Source organism: Microcebus murinus, chromosome 19 (assembly GCF_040939455.1).
Source record: "Microcebus murinus isolate Inina chromosome 19, M.murinus_Inina_mat1.0, whole genome shotgun sequence".
Classification (NCBI taxonomy): Eukaryota; Metazoa; Chordata; class Mammalia; order Primates; family Cheirogaleidae; genus Microcebus; species Microcebus murinus.
In genome coordinates this window covers 33,741,850-33,762,437 of record NC_134122.1, presented here as the reverse complement: position 1 = coordinate 33,762,437, position 20,588 = coordinate 33,741,850, and the positions used below count along the sequence as shown (strand labels likewise).

Here is a 20,588-nt window from a genome sequence, read left to right as displayed (position 1 = left end):
GAAATAGATGGATCTATGGTTTGAGGGCAGCACGGAGTGTAAATCTGTCTCCATGAATGGCTCACGCCATGTCTTTCTCATTTTGTGTGCTATTGTATGCTATCTGGCAATATATCTGTCACAGCTCCACTTCCTCCCTTCCACAGGAACAAAAGTTGAGAGACATTGGAAATGCAACCCCAGGAACAGCCTTATAAAGGCCATAATTGAGCTTCTGAAAACTCCAGGCCAACTCCAAGCAAAGTACCAGTTCAGCTTATCTGTACACGGGGCAATTTGGTTAAGTAATAACCCCACTTTGTCATCTTTTTTGTTCAACTAGCAACAGAAATCAAATCAGAGAAACTACCACTTGCCATAAAATTATTTAGAAAAAAGAAACTTGATGCTGAGATCCAAACAGAATATATATCATGCTTTTACACACAGTGGTACCATCTGTAACACCCAGAAGTCAATTCAAAAGGCTGTAGATAGTTAAGGGATAACTCCAGATTCCCCTTGAAACATTCTGTGCAGCATCAGAGGAGAGTGAAAATGCCAGTAGTGCTGCTCTCAATGTCTCTGTTCTTGCCCACAAGACCCACAGTCCTAGCTTCCTGAAAGAAATGCCTGCACAAGGATCAAGCAGGGTACAAGCTTTTCCTATGCCTGCCCAAAAGAATACTGGCCTTCCAGATCAGTTCTTTCAGATTTCATAGGTCAGCTGGAGAACCTGAAAGAGTGTTACAAAATCATTGTCCTTTAGCCTCAAGCACTTTAAAAGCAATTTATCAATATCACTGCCAGTTCACCCCAAGAACTTGTTTTGGAATAAGAACTGTTCAGGGTCTCAAAGTGGGCTTTCTCAGACAACTGGCAAATGTCCCTCCGTTTAAATTACTGATCCCAAATCTCAGCATAGAATCTCAGCCCATTTGAAAAATTCATTTATAAAAACCACCATTCAGACTCAAAGCTACGTAACTTACAAATGCTCCTTTTTCTCTCTAAGTTTGCTTTTGGGGTTTATAATCCATCCAAAGAATGGAATTTAAATAACTACAAAATTAACAACAGATGGCCTAGTACATTTAACCTAGAGGAGTAAACAATGTGACCAATGTCTCCAAAAAATAAATCTCCCCAGGAAGGCTATAAGAATATCTGAAAAACACCAAAATAAAAACTGGTGGCTTCAAAATCAAAACTCAAAACCAGATTAGACCACCATCTGAGCCTTACAATTTCCTTAACCACAATAAGTCTTGGTTTCTCCTTTTATCCATGTGGGTTTCTTATTGAGGACAAGATATCATCTCTTTTCTTCAAATCAACAACTTTCTCATTCTAGCCCTACATAAAGGAACATATTCACTACTACCTGGCAAAGGCTGGATAAATAAATGCTGGGATTTCCAGTTAAGCACTGTGGTTTTTACAACAGTATACAAATAACCAATTTTCAAACAATCAGAATGTAATAAAAGATACTCAGCATGAGCTTTAATAATATAATGTGTTTTCCTTTGAAGACCTTGGAAAACTTCTACTTGTTTTCATTGTCAGAAATATCATTTATCATTATTAGTCAAGGTAGAGTGATGGACAGCTCAGAAACCAGTAGGGGGCCACTAAATCTCAACAGAGGGCAAAGTACTTCACTTATCCACTAACTAAATCTCAATAGTGGGCAACTTCATTTCTCTGGGCTTTTGGCTCTCCTTATTTATAAAGTAAGAATGGTATACAGAGGCCCTTTAAAGTCTATCAGCTCTGACAGCCTATATTTCTTCAGAAGTCCTTAATCTCATAAAGCTCCATTAACAAGGCATCCAAATAGACTAGATTTTCTATCCCTCTTGAGAAATCTTCTATCAGATGATAATTCTCAAGGCATCTCCATAAACAGGAACCAAAATTGTCCACTGTGATTTTTTTATTATTAAAATGGATGATGAGAAATTGTGTGTCCTTGGAAAGCATCTACACATGAAAAAACAATGAACTTCCTTTTCACTTCTACGTGAAAATCTACTGCCACATATGAAACATAATCAGAAAATACAGTTTCAGAATATTAAAAAAAAAAAGAAAAGAAAAGAAAAGAAAAGAAAGAAAGCAGAGTTCCACAAATAAATAAGAACCTAGGTTTGGGGACAGCGGGTATCCTGTCTAGTAAAAAATTAATTAAAGAGAGAAATAAGATTCCCATAGAACACTTAAAATAATCATTCTCTATTTTCAGCTTTTTTCCTTCCAAGATGAGTATATTGCTAGAGACACCAAGTGTCTTACAAATCTAATATATATTTATTTATTTATTTATTTATTTATTTATGTATTTATTTATTTATTTTTTAGGCAAGCACAAACATGAGGTTTATATAGGAGAGAAAGAGAGGATTATAGGGCAAGAGCAAGATACAAGTTTACAGAGCATGATACATATGCCACAGATGACAACTGGACCCACTGTCACAGCAAAGGGAGAGCAGAAGGAGGGGCACAAAAAAGAGAAGCTGGCTATGGTCTGCATCTTGTTTTATAGGGCCCAGACTGGGACCTCCCTCGTGGTTCAGAGGTCACCACACAACCATTTTGATTGGACAGCTGGCGAGCTGCATGACCTGAGTCTTACTGCGCATGTGGGTTCTACGTCACCTTCTGGACTCTATGGTACCCATGCTGCTTGGCCTGTGGGCTACAAAGTGCTCTGCATTTCTTTGCAGCTCGTGCACCAAGTTCTGATTGGCAGATTCATAGGGTGTTCCCTCCTCCCCAGGTATGGAGAATTAGGGCAAAGTAGGATCAGGAGAATTAGGGCGAAGTAGGATCAAGATGGGGGCAACAGCACCCACTTTCGTCTCTAGGAGACCTGGAGTCCCTCACTATCTACCTAACAAACTGACAACAGACAAACTAACAGGAGGAAAGGAGTACAGATTTATAAACACACATAAGCATGGGAGCCACATAACCTATGAGACTCAAAGAAGGGCTAAGTGGCTAAAGCTAAACAGCAGTACTCTCTTCATAGGGGAGAGGGAGATCGAATCTAATATTTAAATTGTCAGACTTACTTAAGTCAGACTTAAGTCAAGACAACTTGATATAGTTGACTTCAACCAAGTTGTGAAGTATTTCCACCCAGATCAAGACCTGAAAAATTACAAGAGGTGGCTCAGGACTCAGTTTACAGTGTGGTCACTTCTAGTAACATCAGCATTTTTTAAAAGCACAAACCAGAACATTACCTTTCCTCAACAACTATCCAAATGCATAAAGAATTAGAGGGAGGTGAACTGAAGGGAGGGAAGAAAAAAGGTTTGGGCAGGGTGCTAACATCCCAGGATACTGGTTTAGATTTCTATAAAAGCTTTCCTAGATAGTCCTAGGGTGTACAACTGGCTTGTTTGACTTCTCAAAGCTTCACTTCCCTTCTATTAATAATACGCTATGAGGTATATTACGCATTGATGTGACTGCAAATAATTTCTTATTTTTAGAATGTTATAGCATCCTCCAGAATAACTGGAGATATTTCTGAATACTGAAATCCTAGATTCAGGAGTTGCTGACTCAATTTCTTAGGTATGCAGAGATTGGGACCATGGCAAGTTTAGCCTTCCCTTTCAGTCTTCCTATCTACCTCCAGTTTACCAATATACCTCCCACAGGCAAAAGGATGGTCTGTAAAATTATAATATAAAAATATTGAAACTTTTCTCCTCAAACTTTCAAAGTTTGTTAGTCTTCCAAATGATGTCAATCCTCTAAAATGTGAAAACATATGCATAAAAATATATGCATCATGGGGTTGTGAGTACAAGAGTTAAAACCTCAACCAAATCCATCCTGGGAAATAATCAAAGTACAGTATTTTGCTGGATGCAGAAAGACAAAGTCCTAGAGAGATTTAAGTGTCCAGATGAATCTATTATTAAGTTTTACAAAGTTTCACTAGTCTTACAGCCAGGGTACACTGGAAGGTTTTGTTTCATTTTTTTCTTCTTTTTTTAAGGTAATAATATAAACAAATACCAAGATTCAAGTTTTATACAATTCTAAAAAGTTCTAACATCAAAGCTGGCTACTCATCAAGGAAGTAGGCCACATGAACAAAAAGGAGGTCTCATACATAGGCTATTTAAAAGGAGTTAGTGCTACCAGAGACTCCTTATTGATTTGGTAAGATTCCCAGAACAGAGAAGCAGAGTGAAAGTACAATCAAGGGCAAACTGTGGTCAGACCAGTTTTACCTGTATTAAATTCCTACACCACTATCAACTGTCAGACAGAGGGTTAAAGACTCTGAGACTAACATAGTAACAAATGCAACCAACTAAAACACATTTGGGCCTCCAAATGTTGTTCACAGTCTTCAGAATCTGTCCCTGCAGTACACACTTTATCCTGACTCTGATTCTTGTCCCTCTCACAGCCTCACCCACAGAGCAATCAACTGAACTACTCTTTCCCTAGCCATCTGACCTGAAATCAAAGTACATGGGCCACACTAGAGGAACTGAGATAGAACAGCTCATCCTCTTCAAGTAACCAAATACCTGATTTCATTATGCCCCCCAATCTTACTTGGTTCCTTTTTGCCTAATAAATTAAAATTAACTGATTAGATTCTCAGCCTTCATTACCTATCCATCCACCCATCAAATGCCCCTCCCAGGCAAGTTATACATCTCATAATAATAATACAAAAATTACAGTAACAACAACCAACAGATACTGAGTGTTTATAATGTCTCAGGCATTCCTATAAATAATTTAGATGTGTTGATGTATTAACATGGTATAGACTCCAATCATACCCCTTTCCCAGCCAAGGACAATGAGCACAGACAAAAGAAGGTCACACACCTCAGATGTCAGACTAGCATCCAGAGTCAGGCAGTCAGACTTGAGAACCCCTGCTCTTAACCTCTCAACAGAGGCCGCCTAAATGGAAGACATACAAACTCCAAGGCAGGTATTTGGGAAACATTTTATCTATTTGTTTATTTCAGGAGCCACTCATGAAATTTCTTTTTTGGACTATCACATACTGAAGTTTTATAAACAATAAGTACAGGAACAGAATAACAGGGAGACAAAGTAGCACTCTTTTCAGCCTTGTCCCAGACACACTGGATGCCCTATGTCACTAAGTATGCCTTTGATTCTCCATTTACAAAACAGGAATAAAACTTCCTCATTCTATCACTCTGTTGTTAAATGGTAAACACATAAATTAAATATTTGCAATATGCTGAAAACATATACTTAGAAAAACTATAAACTTACTTGGGAACTTAAAGCATCTATGAAGAAAAGTATGCTCTAACCAAAGCAAACAAAACAAAATCACTAAACGCTTCTTATTTTAGACTTCTAGGTTTCAGTATCAGATTCTCATTCTTGGCATAATAATCCATATCAATCCCCTTTTGCCTAAGAATAAGAAGCATATGATGGAATAGAAACTAATGTCAAAAAGTTGATGTGAATTCTGTTGTAACTAATCCACATCAAACCCCAGTACTATTAGTTGGCAAAGTTACTCTATAATTATAATAAGACCTTTCCACCAATAAGAAATGCAGGCTATAAACAGAAACACAAATATAGCCTTATTCTGATCTGATTTTAGAGCCAAATTCTTGTTTTGTTTAACATTCAGCCAAACAGACCAAGATAGAACCAAATTCTTAATGAGAATCTTCCCTCTTGTGACAAGCAACCTGTGTGGACACAAACTTGGCCGTGGAGATTGGTGAGGCTGGCTTCTGGCTAAATGAAGGATGCAATCAGCCAGAATAGCCATGATTATTTCTTAACAGGTTTCTGTCTATTAGGCTCCTAAATATATGTGACTGACAGCAGAACAAGTCTGTCTTTAGCTCCCTAAAAAGACTGCCACGTAGGCATACCATCTTTCTAGGTTCAGGGAGTAAGGTCATACAAGGATCACGGCTCCCTTTAATATAATCCCCAGCCAGCCTGTCACTTCCTTTCTTTACTTACTAAAAGTATCAGAGACAGGTCTGCCAATTTCCTTTTTAGTGCCACAATCTCTTGCCTTAACCAGATAGTCTCCTTCTGTGTCCCACTAAAGTACAGAATACAATCCCTGTTTCTAAAAACACAGTCCTCCCAGGGACTTTTTTTCAAGAGGATCTAGTGCTAGTAACATCAGGGAATCAGAAAAGTAGGCAAGAGGGCTTAAGCTGCACTACCTAATCGAAAGCATTTACCAATAACTTGATTCTAGGAACAAACTCTAGAAACATGATGGGTTTTAATTCAGTCCCTCTGAACTAGCTATGAATTGAAGTAATAGCCAACTGGTCACCCAAAAGCTAATATAAAATGAGTTATTGGCAGTCCACAAATTCCCAGTGGTTCCCAGCATAGATGAGCCCAAAAATCACAACTGGGATTTAGCTGCCCTCTCCAGCAAAGAACTATTATTAATTCAGGTATCTAATCCTTCCTTGAAACAGACAAATCAGAACCAAGAAAGAGAAGATGCCAAAAGGAAAGACACTTAGCTTTCAACACAGCTAATCGCCATCCCTGGCTCTCTAGGATTCTGGCCAATGAATTGTGCCAAATCACTGTAACCCTTTCAAAGAGTGATGCCACCTCCCAGCACGAATAAAGAGTATTTGTGGAGGACGAGTAGCTTATCCTCTCCTCAAAATGTTCTCAATGTTGTCCTTGGCTCAAGCCTGCTTCACAGAGCTGCCTATGTGGAACACATGATCTTGACCCCTTATAGTTACTCTGTCTCTAAAATCACACTTTGTCTCAATATTATTAAATTTGCATTGATAGACCATATAAAAACAACTGTTTCACAAGTCACTGCTGTGTGGTTTTTGGGAGGATGTTTTTGGAGATGGAGACTTGCTCTGTCTCTCAGGCTCAAGTGCAGCCTCAAACTCCTGGGCTCAAGCGATCTGCCCACATAACTAGGACTTTTAGAGACCAGGTCTCACTCACTTTCTTGCCTAGGCTGGCCTCAAGCAATCCTACCACAGTGCCCTCCCAGAGAGTGCTGGGATTACAGGCTTGAGCCAGTGAACCTGCCGACTGTTGTTTTGATGGATATATTGAAGAGTTCATGGCCTCAACTCTCCATTGAGGAAATTTCTCAGGAAAAGTTTTAAATATTTCCCTCTTTGTTCAGCCCCCTGAGAAGCTAAATATGTGACCCATCTCCACCTACTATATTACCCTATCCTGTGTGTTTTCTGCCTATTAGCTTTAACATGGTTTTACTGTATGTATTAATACATACTCCCTTTACCCCAATTCCCCATCTTATTTTAACTGTTGCACTGTGCATGTTTTTGTATACCAATCACCTCAAAGATTATTCTGAATGACACCAAAAATGAAATGAAATAGAACAAAATGCCTTGATAATCACCATTTCCTACATAAACTGATTTATCCAACAGCACCTTTAGGACTTAATCTATCTAATCAATGCCCACATCATTCATCATCATCAATCTAAAAAACCCTGAGATTTACCTCTAACTTTCACACACAGATACTAGGCTGCCAACAGTAAAAACACACACACACACATACACTGGCAGCAGCCAAAAAGCTAAGCATTTTGTTCTAATTCCTGTTCACTTCTTTTTTATATCTAAGTACCACCTTATAATACACACTTTCCTACATGCATTCTTAATCTTTGCAACGATGTTATAAAATAGGCTGGGCAAGCATTATTTGCCATTACCCCATTCTACAAAAGAAGGAATTGATTTTTTTTTTATTTCACGGTATTATGAGGATACAAACATTTTGGTTACATTTTATGTCTTTGCCTCTCTCTAGTGAGGGTTAGAGGCATGCTCTTCCCCTCTATAATGCTCACTGTGTCCTTTAGTTGTGAGTTTACTTCCCCAACCTCCTAATCCCTAGAGAATATTACTATCATGTGAGCACCATAGTGTTAATCTGTCAGTACCAATTTGATGGCAAGCCTATTTTTCCGATCTTGTGTTACCTCACTTTGGATAATGGGCTCAAGCTCAATCCAGGAAAATATAAGAGGTGCTAGATCACTGTTGTTTCTTATAATTGTGTAATATTCCATAGTATACATATACCAATTTTAATAATCCACTCATGAACTGACGGGCACTTGGGTTGTTTCCACATCCTTGCAATGGTGAATTGTGCTGCCATAAACATTCGGGTGCAGATGTCTTTATTATAGAATGTCTTTTGCTCTTTTGGGTAGATGCCTAATAGTGCTATTGCTGGATCAAATGGCATTTCTATTTTTAGCTCTTTGAGGTAGCTCCAAATTCTTTTCCACAGAGGTTGCACTAATTTGCAGTCCTACCAACAGTGTAAGAGTGTTTCCTGTTGTTCCACATCCTAGCCAGAATTTGTTGTTTTGGGATTTTTTTGAAGAGGCCAATCTCACTGGGGTTAGGTGATATCTCATTGTGGTTTTGATTTGCATTTCTATAATGATTAGAGATGTTGAGCATTTTTTTATGTTTGCTGGCCATTATTCTGTCTTCTTTTGAAAAGAGAAGCTGATTACTTGAGTCATTTGCCCAAGGCTATGTAACAAAGGAGTGTTGGGATCAAGACTATTACTTACTCATGGTCTAGTAGAAGTTTCTCCTCCACCAGAAACCCCTTATGCAGGTACCAGGGAAGCATGCAGAAGGTAGTAAAAGTGAAGTACAAGCAAATCAAGTTTAAAAAATGGGCAGCATACTGCTTAATTAATTATATGTGGGGAGGGCCCATTTGTCCAGAAAATTTTTCTTTTTATATTTTCCTAGCAAAAGAACTTAACAGTCACCATTAATTCAGGACCCAACAATCCACCTAAAAAATAAGTTTTCTTTTATTTTGGTCTGATCATGAATGATACCAGATATTTCTTGGGCCCCATATATTTTTCTATGCCAAAATATTTCTAACTTGAAGCTTAAGCCACAAAAATGGCTCTCTCCAAATAGAAACCCCAAAAAGTACCTCTTTTTTTAAGGAACGGGTAAAAAAAACAATCATTCCACTACTGACTTTGTTCACAAAAGATGAACAGATATATTCTCAATGCCATCTGATTGCCTGGGATGGGCAAATGCACTTTTCTCCTTTCTTTCATTCTTAAGTCTGTATTTATACTCCAAAGTTTAGATGGCATCTCAAAAGGAGAAATATAATTTTCTTCCTCTACTACAAATTTAATGTTTGAAAAAGGATTCAGTATTAGGATCTCCAGAGGCCCAAGTATCAGAAAATCACAGAACTTCAGAGCTCAAAAGGACCTTGGCAATATCAGAAAGGAGTTAATGCATTGCAAATCCTCTCTCATGCTCACATTGTACATGAAAAGGTCATTTCCGTTTCTGCCCTATTCACGTCTTGCCCACCAACCATGGAATTCCAAGACTCCAACTAACTTAAATAAGAACATACATAGAGTCTGGGGGTGGAGGAATTGAGGGAGAGAGAGTAAAGTAGCAACTTCTCTGGTATATAAGCTCCTATATGACCTGTTTAATAATATAAGCATGGCAAAGTAATCCGAGGGGAAACTCAAGAGTCTATGGACTGACAATATCCCAAGCCCTACTACTCATTACAACATCACCAGACTGTGAAAGCAGAAACCAGATCTCCATCTCTATATCCTCAGATGTAGGAGAAAACACCTGGAATACAACTGGTATTCAATAAATGAGTTTAATAAGTTAATGAATAAAATAATTTCACAGCCAACAACAGAGTTTAAAGATGTCATGGGCCATCTCCTACTTACAACAAATGACACACACCTCCTTCATAGAGGAAAAAAGTAAAAATTTTTTCAATTTTCTTTCAGGGGAAAAAATAATCTTTCAAATAGCATTTTAAGCCAGAGTTACCCTGTCCAATAAAATTTACCTTTCATAACATTTCTGCACACTAAACAAAGAAAAGTCCACTTTATCCTATTTAATTTTAAATACCTACAAGGTAAATAAGTGTTATTTATAATATCTAAATATTAGAAACAAATCAATTTGAAAGAATAGAGGGTTGGACAAAAAATATATAGCCCGACAATGTTACTCTATATAGCTATTAACTCTACAGAATCCCAAACCTCATGTCAAAATATCATAATAAATCAAAAAGTCAGGTTTATATACACATACATGTATTTATATACATACATGCATATATGTATTTTTTATTAAAATCTGAAACCATGAAAGTAGATATATATTATGATGTGTACATGCCCCTAAAATACTGGGAAGGTTTATGCCCCCCAAAAATGATTATTTCTTTGTACACAGGATCACTGATAACATTTTCTATTTTGTGCTTCTTTGCATATTTTCCAAATTCTTCTCCAGTAAACATATATATTTAGTAAGACATATTAATACAGAACACTGTAGAAAACATGTATATTTCCTACAAGGATAATAAAATGAACACATTGCAATCATAATCATGATTAATCAATAGAACATTATGATACGTCAAAGGCCCCCTTTGTGTATCTCAATGATCAAATCTTCCTCTCCCCACCCCATCCCCACAATTATCCTGACTTGTATACTATTACTACCAACAAATGGTTTTCACATATATGATCAGGAAAAAAAAACAACACGTTCTCACGATAGGTATAAAAATACTGTGCATATGTGAAGGGGAAAAACACACAGACAGACAGACAGACAGACACACACACACACACACACACACACGCACCACTAATTGGCACTTTTAGTAGAACAAAATAATTTTGGTATCTTTTCCAGGAATGTAACTTGTATCCAGTCATACCTCCTACCTCATGTAGTCTAAACATATGGCTGACCATAAGTTAAGAAAGATGGGCATCATAGATGGGCTAAAGCTGACTTAATTCCAATACCATTTTTCTAGCCAACTGACATAACCAGCCACAGAGTAATCTTAACAGTTTTTGAAGGAACTGTAAGCAAATTGGTTGCTGGGTTCACAGATAAGAAAGAAGATTAGGCCGGGCGTGGTGGCTCACGCCTGTAATCCTAGCTCTCTGGGAGGCCGAGGTGGGCGGATTGCTCAAGGTCAGGAGTTCAAAACCAGCCTGAGCAAGAGCGAGACCCCGTCTCTACTATAAATAGAAAGAAATTAATTGGCCAACTGATATGTATATAAAAAATTAGCCGGGCATGGTGGCGCATGCCTGTAGTCCCAGCTACTCGGGAGGCTGAGGCAGAAGGATCGCTCGAGCCCAGGAGTTTGAGGTTGCTGTGAGCTATGCTGACGCCACGGCACTCACTCTAGCCTGGGCAACAAAGCGAGACTCTGTCTCAAAAAAAAAAAAAAAAAAGAAGATTATTTACTTCTCTTGTTTGACAGGACATCTTCACAAAGATTACCATGTGCTAAAATGTGTTGGTCTGTATATTTTAAGTACTACATAGCAGGAGCCTATAGGTAGTTTCCCTCCTCCTTTGAATAATGTTTAAAGTGGGCCAACCACAATTACTATGTTTTGATAGAATGTGGCATACTATATGTGTACTTTCTAAAATGAGCTTTATACACCTGGGACTCTCAGAGAATGTTATTTGATGATGATCAATGGGAATTACTAAAGCTACACAATAATAGTTAACTTTCTTCATTACTTGAAATTTACCATCCCCAAATAGAAGCCATACAGCCTACATGTATCAAAATTAAGTAGCAAAATAGAGCCATAAAAACTTAATAGAAGCAAAATAAGTCAGATTATAATCACCAAGAATGAGCTAGCCAAACAACAGAGAATATCTGAACCCACTCCCTCCAACCCACTGGGTGGCAGCTATTAGGAGAACCACCTGGATGGGCACATCTGTTGAATTACACACCATTTAAACATTCATTTGTTGCTTGCCATCAGCTGTCAGGCGACAGTAACTAAGCTTCAGACAAAAGATGTATTGAACAGCAAAAGGATTATTAGACTTGGTGGTATTTTTGGAAGGCTGCTGTTACATCAGAAAAACAAATGAGAAAAGTATAGTCATTTAGCTGATGAGCAGCAGTACACACATAGCTTTTAATAAGAGGTAGAGGTGGAAACTAGGCTGTAGAAAGATGATCAAGAAAATAGCCAGCCTCACACCCAGGAGGTTTATCCCAACAGTAATTACTGCAACTGAATTGGAAATGGGACTCAGCGGATCAGAAAGCACATTCATTAAGGTAATAAAATCCAGAAAAGAGGTAGAATAAATGCAGTTAAGTCCCCAACTACTACTCCTACAGTATTAATGTCAAAATCCTGATTTGGGCACTGCTTTGGTTTAAGTGTTTGTCCCCTCCAAAATTTATGTTGAAATTTAATCCCCAATGTGGCAATATAGATAGGTGGGGCCTTTAAGAGGTGACTGGGACCTATAAATGGATTCATCCATTCATGGATTGATGGATTAATGGGTTATCATGGGAGGGAGACTTGTGGCTTCCTAAGAAGAGGAAGAGAGACCTGAACTATTATAGCATGTTCAGTCCCCTCATCATGTGACACCCTGTGCCACCCTGGGACTCTGCAGAGAGTGCTCTCCAGCAAGAAGGCCCTCACTAGTTGTAGTCCCTTGACACTGGACTTCTTAGCCTCCATAAATGTAAGAAATAACTTTATTTTCTTTATAAATTACCCAGTTTCAAGTATTCTGTTATAAGCAACAGAAAACAAAGACAGGCACTTATTTTTCTTGTTCAATATGTACTGTCTTAAGACCAAGAACCTCAGATCTTACAGAGCAGGAACCATATGCATGACTCCTCTTATTGTTCACCTACACATGTGTTCCAGTACAGATGCATCAAGGCTTAGAAGTCAGTTTTTAATCAAAGAAAATCCTGTTAAAAGCAGATGAAAAATAGTACTCACCAAACAAAAGAGTAATAGTACTTGATCGCCAAGTACTCAGGGTTAGTATCTAAAAATGGTTACTAAGTCTGGAATTTCCCAGGAAATGCAATAGTTCTCTTACCTAATTACATAATACGTAAGCAAATGATTCTTCATTCAATAAATATTTAAGAGTAAGCAGAATGCATACATGTTGGTCAGAAGAAATTTTTTCCTGGCATTGAATTCTTAGAGAAGTGTTTTATATTCATGTGTGTTATAAATATATGTGTAAATATGTATGCATATGTATATAAGAAACATTAAGATACCAGATTAAGGTTTTTCAAAAGACAGAAATACTCTTTAACTATAGAATATTGAATTCTTAAATTAAGGGCTATTATTCTCCATTTACAAAGGACACAGCACTTAACTCCATAATGGCAATTCTCTGAAAAACCAAAATAATATGGTCCATGCATGCACATTTCTAATGGTCTAAATTCACATAATAATAGAACTCAAGAGAGCTTAAAGAAAGGAATAGATAACAACATGCCTGATACACCATTTATATCAAAAATCACTTGTGTAAAGGTGGCTTTCTGGCAAATGTGGCAACTTAAAACTTATGATTGTACTCTGATTATTAACTACCTCAAAAATACTGATTATATGAATCATTTATTCAGAATCTGGTGCTTAAAAAGTTAAACAGAAGTAATTTAGGAGGGAGAATAATTATACAGAACAGGAAGGAAAGCTAACACAGGGAATCTAGGAAGAAACAACTGGACAAGGTAACAAAGAGATCAAATTAGGACTGTACCTGGAAATCTGGATAGATCACAATGTTACATGATCCTGACTATGTAAGTATAAGACAGATATATTTCTGTTGTTCAGAAGCTGCAACCCAGATTCCCACAGATCTAAATCTGTGAGGAAGACCTTGTATCAAGTGTCATACAATCTAACGGGTGAGCTCAGTCTAGGACCTAAAAAATCTATCACTATATGGACAGTTAGAACAGGCTGAATTTTAACATCATTTACACTGCACAGCATGAATCTTACCATTTAAAATATCCTCCAATGGGATTTAAATACCACTGCTACCTTGAATTTATATAGTACCATGACCCAAACCCACAGTGAAGTGAGAGTGAAAGGCTTATAGGAGGGGAGAAGAAAGACATCCCAACCTTTTAACAAACTGAAGTACATTATCATGGGGGCTTATGTAGAAAGTGGGAATAAGGAAGAGTGAGAGAAATGCAAATCTGTGTATTTAAGTAGGTATAGATACATACAGTAAAACTTTACTGGGCTTCAGTTTTACCATTTGCAAAATGGGATATGGTTTTATCAAACTTAGCCTGGTGCCAACCTAAAGAACCTCAAGAAATAAAGGTGATGGGTCATCCAAACCTTTCCTTTCTTCCCTTTGATTCCAGAACTAACATTGTACTTATCTCCTACATTAAAACCACAGAATTTAACAATAATGTCACAATCCCCACTGGCCAACCCCTTTTAATCTAAGGATCTCACTTAATATACTAACACTACTTTGGAGCCAAATGGAAGAAAAACATAATACATTGATTCTTGCCGTGTTATATTCTTAACCTCTTCAGCCCAGCTCTACCTTGATAGTCTGAACAGGAGAGGCAAGGATGACTGCATAAATGCTCATCTATGGAATGTGCTCTGATTTGCAGATTTTCTTAGTAGTGACATGAGATACAGAACACTTTCCACTACCACTTGCCATGTTTTACTTGAACAAGCACAGCAGCTCTAAAAACCACAGCAATATTGCCATGGTTAATGTAAAATATTAATGTCTCATTTGTTCAACAGTTTTGTGGAAATTAAAACTTTTAGGTTAATCATATACTGAACAATTTTAATTAAAACAGTTATGAAACAATTAATCCACAAGAGCTAGCTTGGAACTTTGCCAGCCTTATTGGTTTAATGCATGTAGGCAAAACTCATTTTTTTCCCTTTTGACTTAATGAATGCTAATATGTGACACAAAATATGCATACTAAGCTCCTAATACAGTTAGTCCATCTGGTTTTTCTTGCATTCTCTATTTGTCATTTTTCTTTGATAGCAAAATTGAAAATGAGTTCTCTGTATTAGAAATGATAATGATGCCATGTGCTGTGCTTCATTAGAAAGTGTTCTTTATAAAAATCTTCCAGGATGAAATAAACACCGTAAGTACCCTCTTTACTTTACATGGCTAGGAGTGAAAGAAAATATAGGCCAACAGACTGGGTCCACAACTGCAATATGAGATAACACTGCCCTTTCACTGCCATTTTAAAAAGATTCTTTTCTTTCTGAGGGTACAATAAGGACATGGAGGATAAAATATGAGTTTAAATATCTAAGACAAATCCTCAAGTATTTCCATTTGTTCTGCATTACAATTTGTTTGATTCATTTTGGGATCTATTTATTTGCCAAAGTAAGCACAGTTCAAGCCCTTTGTTGAATATTTAATGCATGCAACATTACCTTTTTAGCACAGGCTAAGAGACCTGTTATTACCAATAAGGCTTAAGAACAGCATTGTGTCTGATCATTATAACTTCAGATTGCTTTTCCAGGCAAGAGCCCACAGAAAGTATACTAAGGTATTAACTTACACTACAGTGCACCTCCCCATCAATCTAAGCCTTGCCATAAATCTGAATATTCTAGGCTTTACAGTTTATCAAGCTCCAGAAATACAAAAAATAGACACAATCCAACCCTTCTAGTAAAAGCACAAATGTGAGTACTTCATCTCAGCTATCAATTCAAATTTTAGCAGCAACTACACCAAATGCTGTTGGAGTTGAAGAAATGAGTTCAATGTAATTCAGCCCTCAAATGGTGAAAATGATTTCCAACATAATTATATTAGCTAGTACCTTCACATCTGGTGTGTATCTTATTATTTCTGGTTGGGCACATCATATGTGAAGCATATAAACCCATAAAAGGTATTAGATTTCCCTCTTAACCACCTCTCACTCAGGCCAAAAAAAATCTTCTCCATTCTCATTTATGTTTAAAGCATAAATAAGCAGTTGGAATAGAAGGCTTACCAATTTAATTCCAATATGTCAGCCAGGGCACTCTGAGAAGTCAAAGTTTCCCTCATTAAGGTAGCAGACCATTAAACTGTTTGACAATAATAGTACCAACCTAGGCCTGGGAATATTAAACACCAACATTTAAAAGCCTGATTCCAAACAACAGACATTTGAAGCTCAGAAAGTCACCTATATCACAGTCAGTTCGAAAAGTAAATATTTGGAGGGGGCAGGTAGAGACCAAAAAAAAAGGAAACATTTTTATAAAAGGCTGTTGTGATAAATTCTCTAAATATGAGCATTTAATAATTTCCACTTATAAAAAAGCAACTGTTTTTTTTCTAGCCTGACCTATTTGTGGAAACCACACTGGATAGAACTAATAGAAGTAGACTAAATGATCACAAATAAATTTTCAGCTCTCAAATTCTGTAATTCCATAAGATGTCTGTTATAACTAAAATCATAAAATGTGAGGGTTGGGAGAAACCTAAGAGATTATTATACTACAGACCTCCTCATTTTGAAAATAAGGAAAAATAACGCTATCTACATTTCTAGTGTTAGGAAATTGAAGCCAAGTGCTAAAATGTTATTTATGGATTATACAGGAATCTCAACAATCTAAATACGCCTTTATCACTGGTATCTGAGAGGTTCTTTTAACATACCAAAGTACCTAAATGAAGGCTCCAGCTCTAAGAGGTTCCTGGCTACCCTCTGCTCCAAACAAATCCCTTTTTCTCTTTCTAAGACAGAAATTCTCCACCAGAGTTATCCTCATTTGGCAATGTCTAGAGACATTCTGGTTGTCACACTTCAGGGATGCTACTGGTAACTAGTGTGTAGAGGACAGGAATGCTGCTAAACATGCTACAATGCATGTATCCCCACAAGAAAGAACTATCCAGCCCAAAATGTCAACAGTGCTGAGCACCCTGCTAAGGGGTCACTACCACCACCAGCAACATTCAGAACACACCTGGAACAAGAAAACAATGCCCCCAAACACCCATTGACCTTATAATAAAATGGTTGGCTCTTCCAGAAAGCAATTACTATCAAATGGCCCTGACTTTTCACATCCCCTACCCAGCACTCAAAAGTCTACTCAAAAAGCACTAATAAAAAACAGGAAGCTCCAAATGCCTTTGACTCTTACTAGGAAGGGTTTTCTTTTAAGGAAAGAAAGAGAGAGAGGAAGAAGGAGGGAGTCGATAGGGGGGGAAAGAAAGAGAAGGGAATAAGAAGTACATATGGGTGATGGGAGAAGAGGTATTACTGGTTTCAGAACAAGATAAAAGGAGCAAATAAAGAAGAAAAATTATCCTCTTCCACAAACCTGTGAAAGCATTTCAAATCATTGCAATTACATATGCCCAAGAGAATCCCCCTTCACATTCATGAGGTATTTTCTCCTAACCCTCATGCTATTTCAAGTTAAAATAACACTGTCACGGAGTGGTTGTGCAGCACCATTATAGGTGATAAATAAATAGCAAAGACAGACATAGCCCAGAACATCTTCCACATGGAACACACAAATACACATGCAGCACTGAAGCATGTTTTTTACCATTCTCAAGGGCACCCTTGTTCATAATTCTAGAACACACAATCCTAACCTGTCTTATACTGTAGAATGCTACCTTAGCAAAACCATGAGAACACAACAACACAAATGTCACAGTTTTCAGAGAAATAACTTTTTTCCCCTTGGGCTTTAGGCCCTAGAGACTTAAAAAAGTATCATACCACTTACTGTCCAGGTTAAGCTTAATCACAATTTATTTGTAGAGGCAGGTCACATGATGTAAGAAACAACCACCAACACCAGATGGTCTAGGTACTAAATATTATAGTACCTGCCTTTACAGGGGTGAGAGAAGGAACTGATCACTGGTAGCTGCAATAGCAGAAAATGTTTCAAACATTTTGCCCCAATGAAATTAGTTTATGGAATGGCAAACAATGTGGATAGGACACGTTCCGTTTTCAAATTTTACTCTTTTAAGATTTTTCCCTTCTAACAATTCTTGCTAGCTTGATTCAATCTACTTTTCTTTAGTATTTTCATAATATTTTGGTAAGGCAAGTTCACTCTCAAGAAAATGTCTTTTCTGAATCTTTTTACCTCACAAATCAATTTTTCCAGGCTTCCAGTCTTTACTCCTCCCTAGTCCCTTCAATATTTTAAGAGATCAAAAAGACTTGCCTGCATGCACAGAAGTCTCTCCAGAACTAGGTGTTACCTATAGGGGGGCGGGGGAGGGGGGCAAGAGAGTTTCCAACAATCATTCCTGAGTTATTCTTTGTTAATTAAACTGCCTTGACTGGCAGGCTCCCAATGCCATAGGGAGGCCAAGAGTGGCTTTCTACATCCTCTGTGCAATGAAGGTTAAAAAGTGGAAAAGCACTATTTCTTTGCATTGGCTCATCCTTGTTGTTACATCAGCCATGTCCAATTTAGTATCTTTTCCAGATCAACTTCTCACTGACATTACAGAGCCACTGCCCAGAGTAACTTAAACTTCTCAACCATTAGGATCTGTAGCCTAAGAAATCAACAGTAACTGATTTCCATCAACAATGTACTCTCTGCCTCCTGACTCTTCCTAGAATTTGTCTTGTTCTGTTTTTTTCTCTCCCGGAGGCTGCCACCATGAAATCCAAAATGGTTCAGAAGTGAACTTATTAAAAATAAATAAATAAAAGTCTATAGCTCTGTCAAACTTCAAACAAATTTGAAAAGAAAAGCTCCTGAAAAACTCAGTAGTATAAATGATGAAAGCCACTGTAAAGAGCCCCAGGAGCACTAACCACATAGGTACAAAAAGAAAACAGCAGGAAGAGAGAAGGCAGGTGGCCCATGATGGAAAAACAGTATGAAAACACAGGCAACTTTCAATGTTGCCAAGAAGTCTTCCAACAGAACCCAAGGAATGTGGAGGCTCTAAGCCTGGAATGTTGTTTCTCAACTCTTCCTTTCAGAATCCCCTGGAGTGCCAGGACAGAAGTATGGAGCACATACCACCAATGACAAACCAAATGTAATTTTTCAGTTGAATGCAGGTTACTTAAAATCCTCTATCTGAAGTTTCTCTATATTAAGTAGCAAAAGCAACTTGATATTGATCAAAATGGTTAACATGTAAGGGGACACGGGAAGCTAATAAATCATAGATGTTGTACAAAGTAACCAGAAAGAAAAAGCAGATGATAGCCAAATCTTGAAATGCAGAAGAGATATATTCATACTAAGTGGTGAAGTATGGCTTTCAGCTGGATTTATGCATCCAACAATGAAATGTTTGGGAAATAACCACTGAAGAAGTGGAATAGTAGTAATAACATAAGGGCTGGAGGCAGACAGATTTGGGTTTGAAATATGGCTCTGGCTGCTAATTATAAATCTCAAGCAAGCCAATTAACTCTCAGCTTTCCCACCCCCAAAATAGGGATATTAGCCCTACTATGCAGAGCTGTTGTAAAATGTATTAAGTACCCACCCATTGGTAGATACCCAATAAGTGGCTACCATGGTGTTTTGAGGAAAACATTGCTTCCTAAAGCACTAAATTTTGTCCCTTTAAGTTATTTAATAAGAGACAGGAGAAAAAAAATCACACTCCACTAAAGGATTCCACAAGAAACAATGCATATATGGACAAAATTTAATAAGTGTCTGACCTTAGATTCCTAGGAAAGCTTAAACCTGTATTTCTTTACTCTATGCATCTCCTAACCTTCTTTAATTCTTCTCTGACAAGTTCTTTCACTCCCTCAAATCCCAGCAAACTATACAACAATAGTTCAAGTTAGTAATTTTCTATAAATTACTGATTTCTTGCTTTCCTCCTAAATACTCCAATGCTCTCCAACTCCTCTGCACTATATTTGTGGCACTGGTCATTTTAAAGATACTGTCTCAAAACCAAAGCTAGATTTCAAGGTCATTAAGTATCTGACAGTCACTGTTTTGTTTTTAGTTAACATTAGTGTCTTAAAAATAAACTTTACCTATATCTCATCTGTCTTCCTTGAAGCATATTCCTTAACAGTCAATGGAAGTAGATATGTGAATATCAAAAGCATAATAATTTAATTCACTAAACAATTTCATAGTGGTTCTCGAAGGCCACACTGTTTACATTTGGTAATTGCTATCATCTCTGCAGTTTACTTTTTAAACTATGGACTTAATATTTTTTTTAAATGAATTTCCCTGGTAATTAACTGGAGATCCTACAAAGATACTGATGTCTATAAGAAATAATGTATTATATAGTACTGGACAGTAGTTTGCTCATGAATAGCTCCAGGTTTATTTGACTTCCTTCACCGCAAAGAATGGCCTCAGCAAAGGAACAAAAAGATGAATACATGAAGAGTCGTGTCATTTCCTTTTTTCCTTTTAAGAGACAGGGCTTCACTCTGTTGCCCAGGCTGGAGTGCATTACCTCAATCACAGCTCACTGCAACCCTGAATTCCTGGGCTCAACCAATCCTCCCACTCGGCTTCCCAGTAACTAGGACTATAGGGATGCACCAGCATGCCCTGCTAATTTTTTTTTCTTATTTTTTTTATAGAAATGAGGTCTCACTATGTTGCTCAGGCTAGTCTTGAACTC

General features: G+C 37.5%; 1 protein-coding gene and 1 long non-coding RNA gene across 3 annotated transcripts in view; both read right to left on the bottom strand.

The window, feature by feature from the left end:
* Positions 1–20,588, bottom strand: part of AUTS2 (activator of transcription and developmental regulator AUTS2) — a 1,182,161-nt gene that overhangs the window by 1,101,111 nt on the left and 60,462 nt on the right. The gene's annotated exons all lie outside the window — the stretch shown is intronic.
* The window catches only part of LOC142862440 (uncharacterized), a 95,944-nt gene that overhangs the window by 56,437 nt on the left and 18,919 nt on the right, over positions 1–20,588 (bottom strand). Inside the window, exon 2 of the long non-coding RNA XR_012913522.1 lies at positions 1–20,588. This exon is cut by the window's left edge and continues 56,437 nt beyond it. This is a non-coding gene — a long non-coding RNA (uncharacterized LOC142862440).